A 16,450-nucleotide genomic window follows, 5' to 3' on the forward strand; every position below is an offset into this window, starting at 1 on the left:
TGGAACAATTATATTATTATATTAGTACGAATTTCTATAACCATGTCCTTTCATAAAAACCACTTCCAAACCTTGATTTCAATACTAAATTTCAAGATTATAGTTATAGCTGTTCAGAATATACAGTTGGTACTAAATTTTATAACTTTTCGTACGCTTATAGGTCGAAATTCCAAAAGGCCTTTGGTACATCTTTCTAACTCTCCACCAGTGACCCTCATTCCAAATTTCAGAATACTAGCTCTTCCCGTTTGCCTAATACAAAGGGTACCATATTTAGTACTTTTCGTACCCTTCCAGTTCGAATTTCCAAAAACAGGAGCACTTCACTTTTGAAAGACCTGCTTTTGAGGTTGTGGAATCAATGTTCCTTAAAAGCGAAATGGGCTTTGAAGTAAGTACAGCAACTAAACTTAGAAAAATATTTTCCCAAAAACCCAAAGAAGAAAAGAAATGCATCCTAACGTTTGATGGGATAAAGGTGGAGGACCTAAGCATTACATACGAATATGCCTCTCAACTTCTTTAAGAGTAAACTAGAAGCTGTTGGTAGGTATTGTGGCCAAGCGAAGGTACACGATGCATGATATTCGGGATATTTACCTTCCGGCAAATTATGCTGCAGCAACTAACATTGGGGTAAAGATTGTATTAAGTGTTTGCCATGCGGCCCTGGAACATATTCAATTGATTTCACCACTATTATATAATGGAGCCTACTTAGACCGACTACGCAGGATTTACTGGTGCATTGACATTGCCCATGTCCCCTGCAATATCGTCCACGCATTTATGGACAAAATATTAAGATATTACATCGTGGATCCTAATTTTGATTACATACGTGATCATAGAGGCGTCCTAGGTGCGAACTATTTTTGCGAGACCTTTAAAATTGAAAATTACACAGAAATTTTCAACAATGCGGTATTAGAAAATCTAACAGGCCTTAATCAAACTGCAGAAGTTCGTATTACAAGGAAGTTTGTTAAAAATGATAATTCTTTGTGAATTAATCTGAAGTAATGAACTAATTTTGATTCAGAAGAGAAGAATGTTGAGGAAATTGTATATATTTTCGTCAAACGTAACTTGTTATGCCGTTGAAAGTTATAAGGCTACCATACAAGGATGGAGAGTAATGTTGGATATGTATGGTGACATCAATTTGATGAAAATGACATCTCATACCAACAACGAACAATTCTTTGCCGATATTACATCAATTTGATGAAAATGACATCTCATACCAACATCGAACAATTCTTTGCCGACATTAGACATAGAACAGAAGGTACGCCGAGCATCATGACCATGCATTATGCTAAGGCTAGATCGGGTACCTGTATTGAGTACCTAGGTCTTGACAGCCCATTGTATTGGGCTAAACACCAGTTCGTCCGATAAATTATATACTTATAATACGATTCAAGTAAGTTCAAGGTATAAATTAACTGAAGAAATTGTAACTAAATTTCTACTTTTTATAGATGCTGCTGTATAATGTGGAACCCAAAGAGAAAGAAACGTAAGACCACAAAAGTAAATCTAAAATACAATTAGTCATTATTCAATGATATCATAAACTTAAAAATTGTGAACTGAATTTTTATAAAAATAACAATAATATGTATAAGTAAAAACTGAATTAATAAAGTTTTTATAAAAAATCAAAAATATATACAGTAAGTCAACTAAATTATTGCAAACGATTATTTTTTTAAATTTAGATTTTTAATTAGGAATTACTACAAGATATTCCTTCAATAATGTTGGGTTTTTGTACATATCTGTTGATTTACCTGTTAATGACAACATCAAGCCAATGAAACGAATGTAAAAATCGGTTGGAAATAACAAAAACAACGGGTAAAAAAGGATAGGTACCTGGTTTTTGTAGTGTCAAGTAAATACTTTCAAAATGAATGAATGTGCAATAAAATCGTGGGATTTTGTGATTTGTTGCAATTTAGGATATTTATGACTTTTATGGTATGTGGACTTGTGGATCCATAATTTTTGATCATATATTAATTGATGTGTGTGTAACACAGACATATATTCAGAAGAAGAGAAAGTCAGGTAAACGGATTTCGGAAAACATAAGCTGAAAACTGTATACGACATCATATACCGCACCGAGAGAGAAGGCAAGCTCAAACTATAGACGTTACATGGCAGGCCCAAAATAGTAACCCAACGAATTGACAGGAGAATGATAAAGAAATTGACCACAGACCTCAAAGTTTTGTTTATTTAAAAAAAGATTTTGGAGTATGTGTGTCACATGAAAAAGTATAACAATCCTTCATCATGACAAGTGAGTAGGTAAAAACCATTGCCCTCCAATCACAATATACAGAAACTATTCAGGCTTATTAAATAAGTTTCGGAATGTCATATTCCAATGGTATTTTTTTGACATTCTTCTTTAATTATTTTATTTAGTTCCTCGTCTAAGTGGGCGACCTATTCCGATTTTTTCTTCAGGAATTGTCGATGCGGTTAATATTCGACTTTGAACCGGGGTGTCAATGACTTTGGTGCATCAACCAAGTCCTACATAAGTAAGATTTATGTTTATGGTCGTTTTCTTGGTAGACTTATATTGCAATTTGTTTGAATTTTCAGTGTCAACGGACTCAACTTTCTTGACGCTGTTGGTTAAATCATTTCTTAAAACAACTAAATAAACCTCCTCCGCCATTGTTTCCTCCAAAATCTGGATGTTACAAACGTCACTGCTTGGTATACAACCCCATACCACTTCCCAACTTTACGGTATGTATTGAATTTTTGTTTTCCATGGCTGTAAAGGGTTTCGCAATAATTTTTAAGGCCAATCGTGATATTACAACATAATTTTAGGCGTCATCAGAAAATATAATGTCATTCCAATACTAAAGATGACCTGAAAAGTTGCCTGTAATAAGCCTTAATAGTTTCTGTATATTGTGCTGGAAGGGCAATGGTTTTTACCTACTCACTCGTCGTGATGAAGGATTGTTATACTTTTCCATGTGACGCACATACTCCAAAATCGTTTTTAAATAAACAAAGCAAATTTTCTTGTGCTGCTTTGGGGTCTTTCGTCAATTTCTTTATCATTATCCTATCAATTCGTGGGGTTACTATTTTGGGCCTGCCATGTAACGTCTATAGTTTGAGACTGCCTCCTCTCTCGGTGCGGTATATGATGATGTATACAGTTTTCAGCTTATGTTTTTCCGAAATCCGTTTACCTGACTTTCTCTTTTTCTGAATATACGTCTGTGTTACACACACAACAATTAATTTATGATCAAAAATTGTGGATCTACAAGTCCACATACCATAAAAGTCATAAAAATCCCACGATTTTATTGCACATTCATTCATTTCGCAAGTATTTACTTGACACTGCAAAAACTAGTTACCTATCCTTTTTTACCCGTTGTTTTTGTTATTTCCAACCGATTTTTGCATTTGTTTCATTGGCTTGTTGTTGTCATTAACAGGTAAATCAACAGATATGTACAAAAACACAACATTATTGAAGGAATATCTTGTAGTAATTCCTAATTAAAAATTTAAATTCTTAAAAATTAATCGTTTGCAATAATTTAGTTGACTAACTTATATTTTTGATTTTTTATAAAAACTTTATTAATTCAGTTTTTACTTATACATATTATTGTTATTTTTATGAAAATTCAGTTCACAATTTTTAAGTTTATGATATCATTGAATAATGACTAATTGTATTTTAGATTTACATTTGTGGTCTTACGTTTCTTTCTCTTTGGGTTCAACATCCCACAGCAGCATCTATAAAAAGTAGAAATTTAGTTACAATTTCTTCAGTTAATTTATACCTTGAACTTACTTGGATCGTATTATAAATATATAATTTATCGGACGAACTGGTGTTCGGCTCAATACAATGGTCTGTCAAGATCTAGGTACTCAATACAGGCATCCGATCTAGCCTTAGCATAATGCATGGTCATGATGGTCGGCGTACCTTCTGTTCTATGTCTAATATCGGCGAAGAATTGTTCGATGTAGGTATGAGATGTCATTTTCATCAAATTGATGTCACTATACATATCCAACATTACCCTCCATCCTTGTATGGTAGCCTTATAACTTTCAACGGCATAGCAAGTTACGTTTCTTCAACATTATTTTCTTCTGAATCAAAGTTAGTACATTGTTTCTTATTAATTAACAAAGAATTATCATATTTTCAACAAACTTCCTTGTATTACGAACTTCTGCATTTTGGTCAAGGCCTGCTAGATATTCTAATACCGTATTGTTGAACATTTCTGTGTAATTTTCAATTTTAAAGGTCTCGCAAAAATAGTTCGCACCTAGGACGCCTCTATGTTGTATCCACGATGAAATATCTTAATCTTTTGTCCATAAATGCATGGACCATATTGCAGAGGACATGGGCAATTTCAATACACCAGTAAATCTTGCGTACTCGGTCGAAGTAGGTTCAATTATATAATAGTGGAGAAATCAATGGAATATGTTCCGGGGCCGCATGACAAACACTTAATACAATCATTACCCCAATGTTAGTTGCTGCATCATAAAGGTAAATATCCCGAATTTCATGCATCGCGTACCTTGGCCTGGCCACAATACCTAGAATAGCTTCCAGTTTCCTCTTAAAGAAGTTAGTTGAAAGGCATATTCGTATATAATGTTTGGGTCCTCCACCTTTATCCCATCAAACGTTAGGATGCATTTCTTTTCTTCTTCGGGTTTTTGGGAAAATATTTCTCTAAGTTTAGTTGCTGTACTTACTTCAAAGCCCATTTCGCTTTGAGGGAACATTGACTCCACAACCTCAAGGGTAAGTGTTACAGAGGTGAAGTGCTCCTGTTCCATGAGGTAACTTGTTCTTGAAAACAAAGCTTTCAAGATTAAAACTTTCTTTTGAATAATGTCAAAGGGAGGGTTGATGTTCCCCAACGTTAAATTATAGAAAACAAATTGGTAAGCCATTTTAAGTTTATTGCGCTTTTGTATGGTGTTTGGCGCGGTATAGAGCTGGCAAATTTTTTTGATTTTTCTCATCTATGAACATTGTAGTTTCAGAATCCGCAAAAACTTCCCTTTCATATAAAGTTAGTTAAGGCACACCGTGTGTAAGAAATAGCTTTGTAGATTCAGGCACCGTATCACACCAAGCTTAAATAATAATAATATAATAATTGTTTCAAAAACATTCCAGAAGCGACAACGGAGACTTCTCTCATATCAGTGAGTGAGTGTAACCTGATACATATTCGCTCAATGATACGGGACCTACAGCTTATCTCGAAATCTGAACGACGTGTCCTAAGACACCACATTTAGAGAAGTTTTACATGGCTTAAAAATTCAGAAAATATCGCCAACATTACTGAAGGGTATATTGCTACCATTGAAAAATTGATGTTGCCTGGCTGGGGAATCGTTTTAAAAAAAGGTAGCAAAGCGACCCATGCTACAATGTATGTATAAAAATCCAATTAGACAATTAATACGCTAGAGCACCATGTAATTTGCAATAATGGAAAAACTGGGAATGGGAAAATGTGGTTCTCTACACAAAACCCTTTATATATTAGGCAGTAAGCCCGTTATCTAGCAGACACGTTACTGCAATTTACATCAGGGGTAAAGGTCAGTATTTTTTTCATATGTAGCCTACTTTGCCGGTATACAGTGTTGCGCATATCAAAAGCAACAAATCCAGGACTTTGCATTAATTCAATTTTTGGATCCGTTACAATTTTTTTAAATGTAATATTTTGTGCCCAGTTGTTCTTTGTTATGTACAGAGAGGTTTGAACAAGTTGTTTCTGTACTTTGTAGTTGGATGGGTGGAATGCAAAACAAAAGCAACAATAGAATATTATTAAAAATTGTATTGTCATCGGTGTTACCAGAGGTCACTCAATTACGGATAATTACGTCATATTTTCCTAATTTAATCAATATCTCACATACATTGCGTGTTTAGTGAAAATATATATGACAGCTATATCCAAATCTAAACCGATTTTTGTTAAAATCGGTGAAACGGGAAAAGGCCTTAAGAAAACATCCCATGTTAAATTTGAAGGCTATTCATCAAAAATTGAGCGATTTATGGCAAAATCGGGGAAAGATATATCTGGGAGCTATATCCAAATCTGAACCGATTTTTACGGAAACTACTCGGGGCCATAAGAAAATATCACAAATAAAATTTGAAGGCTATCCAATCAAAATTGAACAAATTGTCGCAAAATCGGAAAAAGATATATATGGGGGTTATATCCAAATCTGAACCGATATGGACCAAAGTTGAAATTTTTCATTCCTATGCCCTTATAAGTACTTGTGCAAAAATGTATCAACCTAGGTCAACTCCTTCTATTTTTGTCCACTTTTGTATGGAAGCGGCAACACTGTGCGGCGTCTCCAGCAGCAGGTAGCGGACATGAAAAAAGAAAAGTTTTCCCATTTCATATCAGTTTTGTGAATACAATAAATCTGGTAGTGCGCAAAAATGTCGAATTTAAAATATAAAATTCTTATTAATATTTGCAAACTTTTCTATTTAATTTATAAACAAAAAGGATTTTCTATAAATCGTTTTAAAAAGTGTGGAAGTGATAATTTACTTTATTCGGAGTTTTTTGAAAAATTAAATAAGTCCAGGTCCACACTAGCGTGAATTTCATTAAAAAATTTCATGAAATTAGGTGTTCTTAAATCGAATTCCCCACTACCGCAATTTTATGATTTTACTCTACCATGGAGGTCGATCTAGAGACGCATAATTTCATGCAATTTTTTCAATGAAATCACTCTAGTGTGGACCGGGACTAAGTGTAAATGTACTTTGCCTAACGTTCCAAAATATAATGTTTTTCTAGTAGGCAACAATAAACAATGAAAACGTCTTTATACTCGATTTAAAGCTGCGGTAAGTACAAACATAATACAATACCCAATCTGTATTTTTTAATGTGTTCTCAATTAAATTTTGTACATTAACAGCCTGTTTCTGTATGTCGAAACGAAAATGTGTCCGAATGAAACACGACCAAACTTGTTTACCTTTACTTTTGCTTCAAAATAAAAAACATATTTGCAAAACACACGAGGTCCGACTGTATGTTTTATTAAATAGTATCAACCGAAATTCCATATAATTTGGCACTCCTGAAGCACTTAGTATTAGTTTTTATTTTTATAACACAAAAGAACAAAGATGAAACTTTTCAATCTTAAAGTCGAAAAAGCAATAGACACTGTAGGTAATACTTATAATTTAACAATTTTTCCGGCTGATCCGGTATTTCTGGTAGAGATGGTCCCAATATTTCGTATCCCCAACATCAGCATCAATTACAGCTTCTAAACGTCACGCAATAAATAACTTTCGGACAAATTCCACTGGTATTCTTCCAATTATTCTTTAATTCAATTTGTGGGCGACCTTTCCTTTTTTCTCCAGGGCTTAGGATTGTTATTTTGATGACTTCGGTGCAGTTGTATACCTAAAATAAATAAGATTTATGTTTAGGGTCCTTGTTTTTCTCGGTAGTGTTTCTAAAGCAATTTGTTTGAATTTTTAGCATCACAATCCCCAATTAGTTGTTGTTGTAGCAGAATTAATTAGACACAACAAGCACTCGTAATGAGATCATGTTGTTTATGTTGTAACACTTTTCCGACTTTCTCACGGGACACACTACAAATATCATAATAGCCATAATCCGCCAATTCAAAAATCTCGGCAAAATCAACGTTTTTATTGCGCGTTTTCTATCATCTATGTAGCAAACAATTGTATCATTTTCAACAAAAAATCGGTTGCCATTAGTATTTCTGTAAGAAGCAGTAATCGCAATTCTGCCAATACATTGTTTGTTTACATTTTCTTCTTCTTCACTTTGCTCTACGAATTGTTACCACTATGCCCTTAGTGATATGACATTGGAGTTGTACTTAAATAAATGCGTGGCGAAAGGTTTTATTTCACCTCAAAAGTTATATATACGTGTTTTTCAATGAATTTCACATACAAGTTAACTTTATTGAATTCTGTTAAGAACTAAACTTACTTCTAACAAACAGATACTTATAATCATTAATGTCTTCAACAACTTGCTGACACCGCTACACGTGTGGAGTGTTGTATTGCAGAATGTTGATGTTGACTGTTGATGAACTGCTACCCGTGGGGTGTTGCATTACAGAATGTTGGCTTGGCTATTGGTGAACAATGTCTCTTGCTGACATTGCAGTTATTATTATTATTCAAATATTAGGGTGAGTCGATGGAGACTGTGTTAACTACTCCCACACTCAAGTGAGGGCCGTCCTCGGACCTCTTGTAGCTCTCGATGATAGCTTCAATGTCGATGTTCTGTACCTCTTGCTTCTTCCGCAATTTAAGAGCCATGAAAATACCAAAAATTAAGACTGCCGCTGTTAGCCCCGAAATTGCAGGACCAATCATTGCCTTTTCCTTTACGTCGCTGATATACTGAAGATTCTCTATGCTTAATCGTTGCAGGTAAGGAAGACTTAGTATGTCATGGTGACTCGTGATATTGAGAATTGCTACTGAGGCCGTCGCAGGTTTTTTCATTATAATACCTTTTCGATTTCTGTAAGTGGATCCATTAACAATAACTTCGTCCTCAAAGGTAATTAGGAATGTGCCGCGAACTGTGGTTGCAGAACCATGTGTGTTGTTGATTACTGCGGTGTTATCGTTAAGAATCATGACGCCATCATCAATAATTACCAAAGGCTCAAGGTGACTAGGTCGCGTACTGCAATGGGCTTGAACGCCTGAATAAATCTGTTGAGCACATGTTTTTTCTGTTAGTTCTTGACAAAATGTTGATGTTAGAGTAGCGCTGCAGTTTCCAATTGCCAACTTACGGGTTCCGCAATCTGCAACATTGTTGTTAGGGAGGTGCAGCGTTGTTCCATTTCGTTGAACAGGAAAAATAATGATTTTCTTACATTCTAAACTAGGCTTAGGGTATTTTATAATAAAATGTAGTTGCTTATTGTCTAAAAGGACTTTAACAATTGATACCTCCAATACGTCTGTAATAGTTGAGTTCATACAATCTATTTTTATTACATTTTCCAAATCAGAGTCTAGAAGTGTAGGATTTATTATTCCTATTTTTGCTAAGGTGACTGACATTATTAATACTTCGATTTCATTAATTATTATTCTATTTCTGGCAAATAGGGTCTCATACAAGTGATCTGTGCTTGTTTGTTTAGGATTAGTCATCGAAATAATTTTATTGACTGTTTCTGTCAGTTTATTAATCTGTTCCTGAGTTTTTGTGTTTATCGATATCTGTCGGTTCATTGCGTTTGCGATTTCCTGCTGTTTAAATTTTAGTTTCTCGAAGTCATCGAAGTCAGGTGTTCCGGCAATTATTTTAAGAATTGTTCCTATCACATTAATGCTCCTTGCATGTCTGTGGTGAACTTCTAGAGTTGCTAAACGGGCTCTTATCCGCATAGTATCGGAATTCAGTAGTTTAACCATGTGTGATAAAGAAAAATGTTTGGTGAGACTTTCTGTTTCGTCTGCGATCTCTGAATACAACGTTAGATTCGTTGTATGTCTCAAGTGATCAAAATCTCTCCAAATAATAACATTGCCGTCTGTAATAGGAATGTATAGCTGGATGAATAGTCTGTTAGTGTAGCTGTCATTGGCCGGATGGATAGTATCATTGTCAAAATCAGCTGAAAGAAGTAATTTATTAAAAAGGTGGTAAGGGTGTGCTCGTTTCATCTTAAATTGTCCTTGTGGACCACCCTCCCTTTTATAAGAACAGTTGTTCCTAAATCTGCTAAATCTGCTTCAACTATTTCCTCAGAATATATGGGAGTTAGTTTATTCCCTAACCGTTTATTGTTTTTTACCATTACCCTGTCTCCAACATTAACGGGAGGCGTTGTTTCTTTCCAATGATGCTAGTTGAGCGCTTGTGAATTTTTCTTTGACCCTCCCTTTAGCATCTTCCGAAGAGAAGTGAATTATGTCTATCGGTCTTTGGTTTGTCACCGAGTGTATGGTTCTGTTATACTTCACTGTTGCAAGGAGGATAAGATCAACCGTACTCTCAATCTTTTTTTCCAATTTGAGGCATCTAGATATCTCTGAAAGAGTACTGTGAAAGCGTTCGACTTGCCCATTTGAAGTACTGTGAAGTGGGGGTGCAAAAGAGATGTTGATACCAAAATGATCACGTAATAAAGAAGCTATTGTCTCGGACTTTAAAGACGGTTCATTGTCGCAGTAGATATTCTTCGTATGAGGAAAGAAATTGATTAATTGTAATATTGGACCTTTTAGGTCAATTATGGTTCGTGAAGGAATAGCCTGGACTATGGCGAACTTCGAAAATTTGTCCACACAAGTTAGAAAGTATTTTCTATCTGTGGAAAATATATCAATATGCAGCATCTCACCAACATAGGAAGGTAACGGTGTTGGACCCATCTCTTGTCTCCTAAGATGCCTAATGTATTTAGCTTTGGCGCATACTCTACAGTTTGCCACAACTTCGTTCGCTAACCTAACCATGTTTGGGAAGTAATAGTCCGAGAGAATTTGTTTAACGTTTTCCTGCGCTGCTCTATGAGCACGGTTATGTTCGGTAACAACTATCTCTCTTTGTTAATTTTTATCAAAAATATCCTGCACCATATTCTTGCAATGCCAAAATTTTGTTCCCGGAAAGCGCCTTACCAATTTGTGCTGGATGCAAGCAAGAGTCGGTAAGTCGCAATGTATGGCGTTTACAACGCTTGGGTTAACCACTAACTTCACATCATTGACTAGAGTGTTCCTGTCAGTGAAGTCAATCATATGACGAATTTTCTCCGAGTAAATAATAAACTTTCTGCTTTGGGGAAAGTTCGCCTTGTGAAGTATGATCTGATTCCTGAAACAGTTGACAGGTTTGTCAGTTGCTTCAATCGTATGAGTCAAGGATATCTCACTGTGTATTGTCGCTACGTCTGACGAGATATCGTCTTCCAATGCATATAATTTCTGAGAATCAGGGCTCACGGCGTCGTGAGAATTTACTTCCAAGGTATGTATGGTATGCCTTGAGAGGGCATCTGCGACATAATTTTCTTTTCCTGGTTTGTGAAAAATTTTGGCGTTATGTTCATTAACGAAGGCCATCCAACGTTTGATCTTGGCGTTTGGGTTTTTGTCTGAGACCGCAAACGTAAGAGGTTGATGATCTGTAAAAATGTTCAAGTTCCTAACGCCATAGAGGTAATTTCTCAATTTTCCTAAGGCCCAAACGATTGCTAATAATTCGCGCTCATTAGTCGCGTAATTCAACTCCTTTTTCTTCAATGTCCTGGATATCATTGTTATAGGCCTACCACCCTGAGAGAGCACTGCCCCCAGTCCTAATGCCGATGCGTCTGTAGTCAAATCGAATGGCTTTTTGAAGTCAGGGTATAGCAGCAAGACATCCTCGGAGACAAGGATTTCTTTTAACTTTTGGAATGTTTGGAGCTGATTTTCATCTAAGTCAATCCTAATTTTCTTTGATTGAGAGGCGCTAACCTTCCCATTTTCTCCTTTTAATATGTCAGTCAGAGGTTTTGCTATAGAACAAAATCCTTGATAAAGCATCTGTAATACCCAGTCAGGCCTAAAAATGACCTGATATTATAGAGTGTAGAGGGTTGCTCGTAATTGCGAATCGCCTCAACTTTTTCTGGGCACGTCTTGATGCCACCTCTAGATACTATGAAGCCAAGGTACTCAACACTTTCCTTAAAAAAGTGAGATTTTTCACGAGAAACTCTCATGTTGGCTTCAAGCAATCTAGACAAGACCCACGAAATGTGTCTAATGTGATCTTCTTCATTTTCGGAAAAAATTATGACATCATCCACGTAAACATAACATGTCTTTCCGATTTGTTCCCTTCAAACATCGTCGATGGCTCTTTGAAAAATGCTAGGAGCATTTTTCAAGCCAAAGGGAAATCTACAAAACTCATATTTCCCGTTTGCCACTGAAAATGAAGTTTTTTCCCTATCTTGTTCCGAGAGAGAAATCTGATGAAATCCCGATTTGAGATCGAGTGTTGTAAAGTACCTCGCTTTACCAAGGTTTGATAGTATAACTCTAACCTCCGGGATCGGATATTTATCGTCGATTTTTATGTTTCCCCGCAGACGTTTTTTTATGTTTCCCCGCTCGTCTTTTCCTTTCTTATCAACAACCCAGATAGGGTTATTGTAAGGAGACCTAGAGGGCCTTATTATTCCGTTTTTAACAATTCTTTTATTTCAGAATTGACGAAATCAGCCACTCCCATTGGATATGGGTAGAGCTTGGAATACGTAGGATCAGTCGTAGTAGTACGAATTGTGGCCACGATATTAGTATTGTATGGAAGTGCTTCATCGGGGTTTGCGAAAACTCCCGATAATCTTTGCATCATTTCCTTAAATTTTTTTGATATCCCTTGAGGCACCTGAATGTCTTCAATTTTTGTGAAATTTACATTTGCACATCTTAGGAATTGAAGTTTTTCTACTCCTGATTCATTTTTAATTTCTTTATTACTAAAATCCAATGTAGCACTAGTTTGCGTGAGCAAATCCAGGCCGATTATCCCGTCGAATGTTGACAGTGATGGAAGAATAAAGAAAGTACTATTGGTGTTGAATATATTAACGACACATTTTTTGTCGATGGTAGTGAAACCGTGAATTGATTTCACTACGAACTGGTTGTCTACGAGGACCACATGTTTCAAACCTTTTATAGGTTTAATGTAGTTCTTAGAAGCCCCCGTGTCTATTAAGAGTTTTATTGTCTTCCCCGCCACTGTCCTCTCTATGAACGGTAGCAGGGAACTACTTCTAAAAAATTTATCTGATCATATTCGTCCGCATCGTTAATGTCACTTGCTTCATTATCCGCAAGAGTCTGATAGTCTTGATCTGACGATTGATCATTGCTGGCCAAAAGATTGACTCTTTGGTGCTTCATTCCAGTAAATCTTGATGTACCACTATTTGGTCTCTTCGAGCCTGACCACTCGGAGACGGAATATCACCGTACTGATTCCTAGATTTGGTCGACTGTCTGAAACGAGTTGAATCATCTACCTCCATAGGTTCGACTGGACTTGGTGAATGTGACTTTTTGTTGTCATACTTACGTCTCTTAATGAAATGAGGGTTTTTATTTGGTCGAGGTTCAGTCGAAGAAGGCACAGTTGTCGCCTGGTCGTTCCTTAAGTTTCCTTTGTCCTCACGACATTTGGCGAAATTGGATGCAAACAAATATCTCTCCCTATTAGATTCTACCTCTTGAGCTAACGCTAATGCAGAAGGCAGATCAGTCGACCGAGCCGAAAACAGTACATTACTTAATTCCTTTTTCGTACCTGATATGAACACTCGAAGTGCGTCCATTCTATATTTTTCATTAAGTGAAGCGGCAATTGTACTGTCGTAAGTCATCAACGTCTTGTTAGTCAATAAGGTCAGTTTCTTCTCCACTTCATCATAATATTCTAAAGTGTGAGGTTTCCTTGTCGGAGGGTTGATAACTCCTGCTCTATGAGATAAATCGGACGTTTATCTGAGTAAGTGAAATCTAAACGGGCAATAATTGCCCTGAAGTTAAGAACAGTATTAAAGGAAGATAAAATCATATCTGCTGGTCCCTTTATCTTATTTCGTATGATGGCTACAGCCTGATAATGCCTGGAGCTGCCATCATATTTTCAAAAATTTGTAGGCCGTGTGCGCTGCCTGACGCCATGAAACGTAAGTTTCATGCTTGCCTTCAAAATCTGGTAATGATTTAATAATGTCTAACGATTCATCACATTGTTTTCCCGGAACAATTGATATTTCTTTAAAAGTTTCAACTTCCGGTGTTGAGACTGAAATATCATTAAACCTTTCTTCAATTTGCCTCAATTGGCCTTCGAATGTCCGCCTTTGGACAGCTAGAGCTGCCTGAATGGCCGAATCTACGAGTGCTTTTATCTGATCTGTTGAAGACATTTCAACCACTGAAATTCTATTTATACCTTCGATTAATAAATTTAAGTCGTTGTCAATAATATTCATTAAATAATAATTCCCCAGTCACCTCCACACTCACAATAGAATGGATTTTACATTAGACTTATTATTCTACTTTCTCAATCACCTTCACACTCACAATAGAATATATTTTACATTAAACTTATTATTCTATTTTCTTAATCACATTTACACTCACAATAAAATGGATTTTACATTAGACTTATTATTCTACTTACACCTAGGTACATTTTATTGGTTGATGAATAGCTGGTAAGGTGAATTGATAGGCCGTTGTTCAGTTGATGGTTCCCTGGTTCCTTTTATTTGACTTCACTCGCCGCCCAGGCTGTTTCGAAGCTCTGGTGACTTACTACCTTTTACTTGATTTCACTTGCTGCCCAGGCTGTTTCGAAGCTCTGGTGAGTTATTTAGCTTTATTTTAATTGTTGTCCTTTTACAAAATTTTTGTTAATTTTTTGCACTCAAGCGTTTCGCAGTGTTCTTATTTTTCTATTTTATTCACCCGTAGGGTAATGAAACACTTTTCGAAGTTAATTGTTGTCTTTTTTTACAAAATTTATTTTGTTAACTTTTTTGCACTTTGAGCGTAGCGTCTTTGTTTTTTATTCATCCCGCAAGGTAATGAGAAATTTCTAATTTAATTTTTGTCTTTTATGCAAAATTTATTTTGTTAATTTTTTGCACTTTCATCCCGTAAGGTAATGAACAATTTATTTAATTTTTGTCTTTTATAGTTTTTAGTGTTTTTATTTTATTCATCCCGTAAGGTAATGAAACACTTGTTGTCTTTCCACAAAATTTATTTTGTTAATTTTTTTTTTGCACTTTGAGCGTAGTGTCTTTATTTTTTATTCATCCCGTATGGTAATGAAAAATTTCTAATTTAATTTTTGTCTTTTATGCAAAATTTATTTTGTTAATTTTTTGCACTTTGAGCGTATTTTTATTCATCCCGTAAGGTAATGAACAATTTATTTAATTTTTGTCTTTTATAGTTTTTAGTGTTTTTATTTTATTCATCCCATAAGGTAATGAAACACTTGTTGTCTTTCCACAAAATTTATTTTGTTAATTTTTTTTGCACTTTCAGCGTAGTGTCTTTATTTTTATTCATCCCGTAAGGTAATGAAAAATTTATTTTTTTTTTTGCCGTAGTTGGGCGCCAGTTAACTTTATTGAATTGAATTCTGTTAAGAACTAAACTTACTTCTAACAAACAGAAAATTATAATCATTAATGTCTTCAACAACTTGCTGACACCGCTACACGTGTGGAGTGTTGTATTGCAGAATGTTGATGTTGACTGTTGATGAACTGCTACCCGTGGGGTGTTGCATTACAGAATGTTGGCTTGGCTATTGGTGAACAATGTCTCTTGCTGACATTGCAGTTATTATTATTATTATTCAAATATTAGGGTGAGCCGATGGAGACTGTGTTAACTTACATATATGGTTTTATTTGCTGTTGAAAGTTCGGCAACAACATATTTCTAACTGACTAAGGAGATAACGTAAATGAAATTTCCATCACATTATTTTAAAATTTTAACTGTATAAATCCCATGGTACAATAAAATGCATGACTGAGCTCCCTGCTGATTTTTTTTTTCTAATGGCTATATTACACCATATGTTTTCCACATGTATGGCATCAGCTGGTGTGTACTTTAGCATACACAAAAAATGTAAACATATATGTAAAAAACATATAGCAGGGTATTTTTAACTCAAAGGAAAAATCGATGTCCGATTTTTTTGGCACACCCTCCCCAAAAAAATGATGCAACTTCTTAGATTTTAAGATTGCCAAGTTTGAGTAGTGGTAACGCGTTAACATCTTTCAATTATGCTCAAACTTGGTAATCTTGAAATCTAAAAGGATACATAATTTTAGGGGGTGCCGCCATAAAAAATCGGACATCGATTTTTTAAAACTACCCTAATGCACACTAATGAAATCGGTCAAATTATAAACAAGTAAAAAAGTGTTAAGTTCCGGCCGGGCCGAACTTTTTATACCCTCCACCATAAAATAACCTAAATGGAATAATTGGTTTCCTTTCCATTGGGAAAGTACTTAGCTCCTCCGCCACGTCAAGGCTTATTCCTACGAGGAGTAAAGTATGTTATTTATATGATACTATCTAAGTTTACATAAAATCTTCAATTAACCCTATTTTGTAATATATTCTTGGCATGAATTTCTATACAGCTTTGTAAATATATAGAATTATATCAAAAATCGTCAGAATTGACTAAATCCAAAATTTATGATCGAATATAAGAGTATATACGAATGATAAAGCAATCAGTAAACACAT

This window comes from Musca autumnalis, unplaced genomic scaffold (assembly GCF_047663935.1).
Source record: "Musca autumnalis isolate F117 unplaced genomic scaffold, ASM4766393v1 scaffold_1, whole genome shotgun sequence".
Lineage (NCBI taxonomy): Eukaryota > Metazoa > Arthropoda > Insecta > Diptera > Muscidae > Musca > Musca autumnalis.